This window comes from Herpailurus yagouaroundi, unplaced genomic scaffold (genome assembly GCF_014898765.1).
Source record: "Herpailurus yagouaroundi ecotype Mexico unplaced genomic scaffold, PumYag 182, whole genome shotgun sequence".
In the NCBI taxonomy this organism is placed as follows: domain Eukaryota; kingdom Metazoa; phylum Chordata; class Mammalia; order Carnivora; family Felidae; genus Herpailurus; species Herpailurus yagouaroundi.
This window is the reverse complement of record NW_024412413.1, coordinates 31,078,202-31,086,870: the sequence shown is the minus strand read 5'-3', so window position 1 is coordinate 31,086,870 and position 8,669 is coordinate 31,078,202. Positions and strand designations below refer to the sequence as shown.

At 34.8% G+C, this 8,669-nt stretch overlaps 1 long non-coding RNA gene across 1 annotated transcript in view; it reads right to left on the bottom strand.

Annotated features, from left to right (window-relative positions):
• Positions 1–273: 273 nt before the first annotated feature.
• The window catches only part of LOC121041060 (uncharacterized), a 32,802-nt gene continuing 24,406 nt past the window's right edge, over positions 274–8,669 (bottom strand). Inside the window, exons 2-3 of the long non-coding RNA XR_005795548.1 lie at positions 5,610–5,665; positions 274–481 (exon numbers count right to left, since the gene is read on the bottom strand). This is a non-coding gene — a long non-coding RNA (uncharacterized LOC121041060). The remainder of the gene's footprint in view (positions 482–5,609; positions 5,666–8,669) is intronic.

Genomic DNA, 8,669 nt, shown 5'->3' with positions numbered 1-8,669 from the left:
ACCAATTTAACAGTACAATTTAATACAATTATATATGCTAGCCTATATAGAAAATTCATCACCTTTTTGGATCACCTCTCTAGAATCAGATCACATTATCAAACTTCAATGTAATATTGATTAAGTTTTAGATAAGCCTGTCTTGATTCCCAGAACCAATAAACCAATAACATTTGGTAATGATTTACTAAAGGATAGCACAGCTCTTTGATGGATTAAATAGCAAGAGGTCAATGGAGACTAAAAGGACTTTGAATTAAAACATATCTTATTTCCAGTTTGCTTCTGAACTGGTTTCTTGCACATTCTTAGATTTCTTTCCTTTTGGATGTATTCGGCTCACTGGTACACCCTTTCCCTTTGATCATTCTGTCCTGTTTTTTATTCTTTCAACATTTATTAAACATTGTTTGACACTCTGTGCCAACCTCCAGCTGGGCATTACAGGCAAAGTAATAGAAATGTTCCAGGAGCTCTCACCCTAGAGGGGAAGACAAATAAGGAAAATGTTGTAATAGATAGTGGTAAGAGCTATGAGGTAAGAAGCTCACAGGGCTGTGTGAAACTAGAAAATAGATGCCCAGAGCTCTCCTGGGCCTAATATGCCTTTAGTAAGAGATGATCACTCTAATTCATAGAGAAGTAGGGCACCACATACATCTATCAATGATTACTGGGGTAGATGGAAGATAGGAGGGTGGTTCTTACATGCGCTTCTTCTTCTGACTAGAAAACTTCCTTGACTATTCTGTTTGGTGTCATTTTGCCAATGATCTCAGGAAGCCCTCTCTGATGTCCTGTTTCTCAAGTCTGGATTGGGGACAGTTTCCTTACCGGCTGCAATATCACCTTGAGCTTACTCCTGCAGTACTTTTAATGGGGGCAATACTGAGTATACCCAATGATTTAGCTGTCTCAAAATACCATTTTATTTTATATTATTCACCTCTGGAATTCCTATTCTTATTGATAATAGTGGGATGGGAGGAAATTTGTCAACCGAAGATAATTCAGCCTCTTTCAGCTCAGAATAGTTTTCTTTATGAAAATATTTTGCCAGTACAAAGCTCAAATTCTGTATCAGGGCTGTGTCTGCCTTCTCAAAAGGAGGGGTCTTCCTGGACTTGTTCTTCCCCCAGATGGCATACTAAAGGAGAAGCTCATTATATTCACAGTGTCAGGGCAGAGCTCTTGTCCACATGTTGTCCTCTGGGTCTCCATTGGCCTGAAAAAAGTCTATCATCTACATCAACATACTGGTGTCCCTTGAAGCGTGGCTAACTCTTCAGTATTGTGCATACTTCATTGTTATCTCATGATGGAGTACTGAGTAGTTACAAAGTATTTATATGTACATAAGAAATGGAAAGAACTCCAATTTACCCACCACCAATTCAATAAGAAGAACTACACCTTATTTTTGTCACGGTTGTCTCCCATTTGCCTTTCACCTTACCCATTCTCCCATGGGGGGAGCGTGATGTTGAATTTTGTTTTATCAGAGTTTTACCATGTACACTGGCATCTCTAATTAATTTTTTTAATGTTTATTTATTTTTGGGAGAGAGAGAGAAAGAAAGTGTGCATGCACGTATGCGCATGCTCCCAAGTTGGGGAGGGGCAGAGAGAGAGGGAGACACCGAATCCGAAGCAGGCTCTGTGCTTGAAGCTGTCAGCACAGAGCCTGACATGGGGCTCGAACTCACAAACCACCAGATCATGACCTGAGCCGAAGTTGGACGCTTAACTGACTGAGCCACACAGTCACCCCTATGCTGGCATCTCTAAATTTATTTTTTCATTAAATGTTATGTTCCTAAGTATATCCAAATTGTTGTGAATAATTGTAATTTATTAATTTTTTTCTCAAGTACATAGTACTTTGTAACAGGAAGATGTCAGAATGTGTTTACCATGTCTACTAATAATGGGTATTTTGTTAGTTTCTAGATTTGAGTTCTTGCTGTTATTTGCTTGGTTTTTTTGGTATTTATAAATAGTATCTCCTAGTGAATATATGCAAATATTTTTCTAGATTATATACCAAACAGTGAACAGTGAAATTGCTCTATCATAGGGTCTGTACATTTTCATCCTACTAAAAAATGTTTCCTTTTCCCCAAAGTTGTTATACCCATTAATACTTTCACAAACAGTGCATAAATGCTCTGGTTGTTCCATGGCTTCACCAATACCCAACATTTTTTCTTAGTTGCTAGACATGAAATACTATCTCATTAGAGATAGTATTTAAATTGCATTTTCCATGTTGCTAATGAGGATAAATATTATTTAAGTTACTGGTCATTTATAATTCCTCTTCTGTAACATCAAGTCTTCTCAAGTCTTTTGTCCATTTTTCATTTCTTTTGGATTGTTTTTGGGGTTGGTGGTCTGTAGGAGTTATTTATATTTTTGGTATACATCCATTTTGCATTTTGCGTTGTGCAAATACATTTTCAAATCTGTGGTTTTTCTTTTCTTATGGCATGTTTCACTGAGCATAACTTCTAATTATAATATAGTCAACTTTGTATTCAATTGAGTAGGGATAATTTGAATATCTTATTTAATATATATTTCTTAAGTCAGAGTATCTTATATGGTCTTCTCAATGTTTTATTGTTTGACTTTTACATTTAGATCCTTAATTCATCTAAAATTAAGTGAACTTACCCTATCAATTTAATGCCAATTTGGAAGGAGAAGACTTTTTGTAAGCTGTGGGGTAAGAAATCCTTTTTTTTTTTTCTATATGGAAAACCAATTATCTAGCCCTGCTTAATAAAAAACATATTCTTTCCCCAAGGATCTCAGTACAATCCATACCATAAAACAATGTTCCATACTGTCAGAGGTATGTTTCTGTATACTTTTTTTTTTGTCCAAATGGTTCATTTGTCTGTCTCTGTACCAATGTACACTATCTTAATTATTAAGAATTTATCAGTCTTGAAAACTGATAATGGAAGATCAATCATTGATCCTTTTCTTCAGGAGAATTCTGGCTTTTTCTCAGGCTTTTCTTTTCAATCTGAAATTTAAATTAATTTGCCAAGTTTCACAAAAATATCCACTGAGATTTTGAAATTCATATAGTATTGACGTTTTGAATTCATAAGTTATATATCTCTCTATGCAAGTTTTTAAAAATATCTTTCAATAAAATTGTATTTTTTCTATTATGGTCTGGCACATGTTATACCTATTCTTCGATATTTAATATTTCTTGAGGGTGTTATACGTGGCATACTATTATTACTATTACATTTTCTTCTTCTTTATTGCTTATGCTTAGAAAAGTAATTTTTAAATTTGGTTTTGTATCCAGAAACATTGATAAACTCTATGTTACGATTAATATATTTTTTTCTTTCTTTGCAATTCTTACACGTCTCACTTCTTTTCCTGCCTTTTTGCCTTATCAAAGAATTGAACAGAAGGGGTGCTTCAAGGCAGACTTGTCTTTTATTATCTGAAAAGGAAAATTTTTAATATTCTACTATTGAAATATTTTCTGAGTATTTTGTCTAAATGCTATTTATTCATTAGAGTTTATTATTCCTTACTGAGTGTTTTTATCAACCAGTGTTCAATTTCATCAAAAGCTTTTTGTCTCTCTATTGAGATAATAAACTAATATTTTTAATTTAAGCCTTTTATATTAAAAACTACTATCACTGACTTGCTTATGGTAAACAAGGCTTGCATTGCTAGAATAAAATTGTTCACAATATATTTGCCTTTTAATATATTCCTAGTATTTTTTGCTAGTATTATGCATAGAATTTTTACATCATGTTCACGAATAAGATGGTTCTAAATATTGTCTTTCTCTTTCTGTTCTTGCCAGGTTTGGTACCCAAGGTTAACTTAGCTTTCTAGAATTTATTTAGGGGAAGATTTCTTTTTCCATATTATATTCTCTACTGTATTTCGTATGGGATCAAAGCCTTTGTTCCTTGAATGTTTGATAAAATCTTTGCTATATCTCTGGTTATAGCCTCCTTTTCTATTTCTAGCCTCTTTCATTTTCTTTGACCAAGCTTTCCAGAGGTTTCTCAGTTTTCTTATTATTTTTTTAAGGATTTGGTTTACTTAATATATTCTTAAAAAATTTTTTTTTGCTAACGTTTGTTCACTTTTTGAGAGACAGAGACAGAGTGTGAGCAGGGCAGGGGGCAGAGAGAGAGGGGGACACAGAATCTGAAGCAGGCTCCAGGCTCTGAGCTGTCAACACAGAGCCCGATGCGATGCTTGAACTCACGAACTGTGAGATCATGACCTAAGCTGAAGTTGGACGCTTAACCGACTGAGCCACCCAGGCGCCCCTACTTAATATATTTTTGATGTTTCTTTTCTATTTTTTACATTTTTCTTTCCATTTTTATGAGGGTGGCTTATCCTGTGTTTCAAATCATTTAAGATGGAATTGTGTGGTAAATTCTGTTATTATTTGCCACCATTCCTGTCACCCTTCCCTATAAAAGGATTGTAATTCCTTGTCCACTTATTGTAGTCTAAACTCTATACTTGCTTTAGAAAATGGAACATGAGCAGAAGGGACAGGGTGCCAGTTCTTTTACTTCCCATTCTGGGTGGAAGCTTTAAGAGGCATTGAGAATTGTTGGCACAGAAGCCGAACTTTCAGTCACAGAATGGGAAGACAGCAGAGCAGAGCCTGTCTTATTTAAAGCATCTAGCTGAACTGTGGGTGACCCAACATTCTGTGCAACATGAGCAAAAAACGAATTTTTGTTATAAGCACTAAGATTTTGAGCTTATTTGTTACTATAGCAAAGTTGACTAAAACAGATACTGGTATCTTAAAGTGAGGTGCTCCTGTAACAACAACAACAACAACAACAACAGAAATCTGTGTGTTAACTTTGGGACCAAAAGACAAGTCATAAAGGAACGATCATTGGAGGATGGAAAAGTAGTGAGACACAGTGTGTAGTAGCAAAGCATTTAGCAGACTCTCATCTGCAATAACTTAACAGAAAATCTCCTTAAGAATGAGTGGCTTTGGGAAAAGAGGTTTCAACATAGAATGTTACTAGTATGACTTGGTTATTATTCGCCCCCAGGATTGTTAGGTGAACTCAGAAGAGCACTGGATGGCTTTACAAGCAGGGGAAAAACAGAAATGAGAGCAACCAGGAATTATAGGAATTGCAAAGTTGAAAAACAGACCTGTTTCTAATTAGTAAAAGATAAACAGAAATGCTTTGAGCAACAAAGACATCATTAAGGCTCAGATGAAGATCCATGCCCCAAAATGAGCATTGACATTCATAATCTTTGTTAAAAACTCTAGAATATCATATAGTGGGAATAAAATGGCTTAGCAAAAAAGAGATACTTATAGTCTCCTTAAAGCCTATTAGGTTATCTGTAAATCTAGAAAGAAAGCCACATTTCAAAAGACCAGCAGTATGGCTATTTGCACATGTGGCTGATTAAAATTAAATAAAATTTTAAAACCCACATTTTAAAGAGATATTTTACCAAAAGTGCCAATAGGCTGGATTAAAAAAAGGCTTACTATTAAAGGATAAAACAGTTTTGGGATCCCCACTTGCCTACAAAGAAAAATATAAGCTTACCAAGATACTCAGCTTCTCAAGATGCATATTATTCCAGTGCTCTTATGAGATGTGGTCTAGGAGGATAATAGAAAAGAAGGCTTTTTCAGAGAAACAATTTCAGCACCTAGGAAAACATTGGACTGAGCAAAATAAAGGCCTAATCAAGTAACATTTCCTTCCATTGGGAATGCTTGTTGAGCTATCAGTCACTGCCCCAGGATTATATATTTGAGGTAAGTGCGTTTCATTTGAAAGATCTCCAAATCTCCACCCAATAGAAAGACTATCATCAGACACTAGGTCTTGATTTTTTGCTGAGACTGAATGAGACATTCAGGATTTCTTCTTTAGAGGTGGGGGTGAATATAGTTGGACTGCAGAAGGAAGGAAACTAAATATTTTTTATCAAGATAGCAGTCAGTAACATATTTTCTTGTAATGCTTTTCAATCCATTGACTTTTGGCTTGGGCATGGGCTTGCTTTGACAACATGCCAGTTCTGAGTAAAAGCTTTGAGGTACAAATGAGTTCCCACCAGCTTTCTGGTTCCTCACCTTAGCCATAAAAACAATAACAAACTGGTCCCCAAAGAGGGTCTTGTCAGCCTGGATCTTGGAATGAGAAGACACATGGAGCAGAGCCAGAGGCCAGAGCAACACTGGGGCCAAGCAGTAGCTGACACCAAGCTACATATAATGTGAGAAAGGAAGAAATTTTTATCATTGTAGAACACTAAGTTTCATGATTGGTGGTTACCATAGACAAACTAACCAAAATAGATGCTTAGTTCATTTTTTTTCACACTTTCTTCTCTTTTCCTAATTAAAGAAATTCAAGTTATAATAGTTTATTTAAGTACTACTTTAACTGTATTTTACAAGTTTTGATATACAGTATGTTTGTAACCATTCAGTTCTAAATATTTCTACTTCCTGCTTTCATTTTTTTGTCTCATGTCTAATTTAAAATGAGTTTCCTAATGTTCAAATATTTAGGAGACTTCTAATTATTTTTTTATTGATTGGTAATTTGATTGTATTTTAGTAAGAGAAGGTGGCCTGTAGTATACCAATCCTTTGAAATCTCTTGAAGCTTTCATCAGGGCTCAGTGTGAATTAATTTTAGTAAATATCACAAGTGCAGTAGAAAAGAATGTATGCTGGTACAAAGATCAAAACCAAACAAACATGTAAAACAACAACAATAATACCCATTTGTATCCTCAAAGGATTGATAAATGTGCTTCACTTAGTTACATTTTCCAATGTGCATCTAGGAAGTTTCATTTGGAATCAGTATCTAGAAAACCCTTTGCCCAGAGAACAGTTTAGTGATGATAAAATTTTTTAAAACATTTGTTCATTCAAACAAGGAGTTGGTTGGGGTGGACGGAGATTGTTGGGAGCAAGGACTGAGATAAAGGACATGGACATGTTCAAATGGAATAGGAATTTGGAAATACTCCCATAGCCTCTCCTCATCCATCACACCTCTCACTCGTCCCCCACCCAGCCTTTGAAATGTTACCAGTGAGTGCTTTTCCTTTTTTCCCTCTCTCCTTTCTTCTCTTCTTTCTCAATCATTTATTAAATACTTATTGTGTACCAGGCACTGTGGTGGATATGAAGATGAATGAGTCTTGGCCTCTACCTTCAAACTGTTGCACTTTTATTAAGACACCAATAACAATAATGAAAGGCAAACTAAACACAACACACAATGTGTTGGGGAGCAAATGAGAGACCAGCCAGAGTGCTCCAGGTGGAGGAAGAATGCTAAGTACCCCCAGTTTGGGATAAGAATTTGTCTGGATCCTTACAAAAATAATCACTCTGCTTTCCCTGATTGGAATATGTATGACATCAGAAATGCACCTAAGATTATCACTGAATGCATCAGTTTCCTAGAGGAAAGAATACTTGGATCCTTATCGTGTTTTTATGCCTGCCAATGCCATAAGGTTTCCTGTAGATGATTACACAAGTTCTCTTTTGTTCATTAACTCTCTACTCCAGTTATAGCATACATTAATAATGATCTGTATTCTTTATAAAAGTTCTTTCCAATAGAAATACATAGTGAGCCACATATTTAATTCAAAATCTTCTAGTAGTAATATTTCAAAAAGTAAACAGAAACAAAATTAATTTAGTGATACATGTTATTTAACTTAACATATTCCAAATATTGTCATTCAAATATGTAATAACCAACACAAAAATATTGATGATATTTTATCATCTTTTTTGTTGTATTACATCTGAAATTCAGTGTGTATTTTACATTTACACCACATTTCGATTCACACTAGCCACATTTCAAGTATTCATTAGTCACATATAACTAATGTCTAGCATATTGGATAGCTCAGATTGGATAATTAAAGCATAGATGAATTGTTAAATATTTATATTGTTTATAACACAGGTAGGAAGGAAGAAAATATAGTCATCAGTACAACCGTTTATGAAAGTCAAAGAGGTTTATACATTAAATGTCTAAATAAACTTGAGAACAACAACAACAAAAGTAAAGGCTATGTATAAAATTCAAGTTCAGGTTCACAAATAAACAGAGATCTTTTTAACAGACTGATAAATTATTGTTTCTCCTATTTATATGAGATTATTTTTGTTTTTAATTTACGTCAATGTGTTTTAAATTATCTTGTTTACAGGGTGGAGAGTTCTTAATGTAATAAGTCATCACAATAGCAAATGCAATGACTTTTTGGCCTTGTAGAGAGGAAATCCCATACTATAAGGGGCGGCAGGACTGCAGGGTGGGGCCCTGTTATTCTGCAGAACAAGCCAGGCAAGTTAATCAAGCCTTAATTCAGAGCCAAAATGAAAATAATGGCTGCTTGGGTTAAACTTCATGTGTTCTGAGAATGGGGCACATGTTTGATCAAGTCCTAAACTTCATTAATTGAGCAACTGACATATTCAGTGCACTTTGTTAATCCCTGGGATCAGTAGTTTTATCAACCAGTTACACAAACCAGTATCTCATCCACAACTAATAAAAATATTACAGAATGTTATCAGTTTTTGTTTTTGTTATTTATGGAGAACTAAA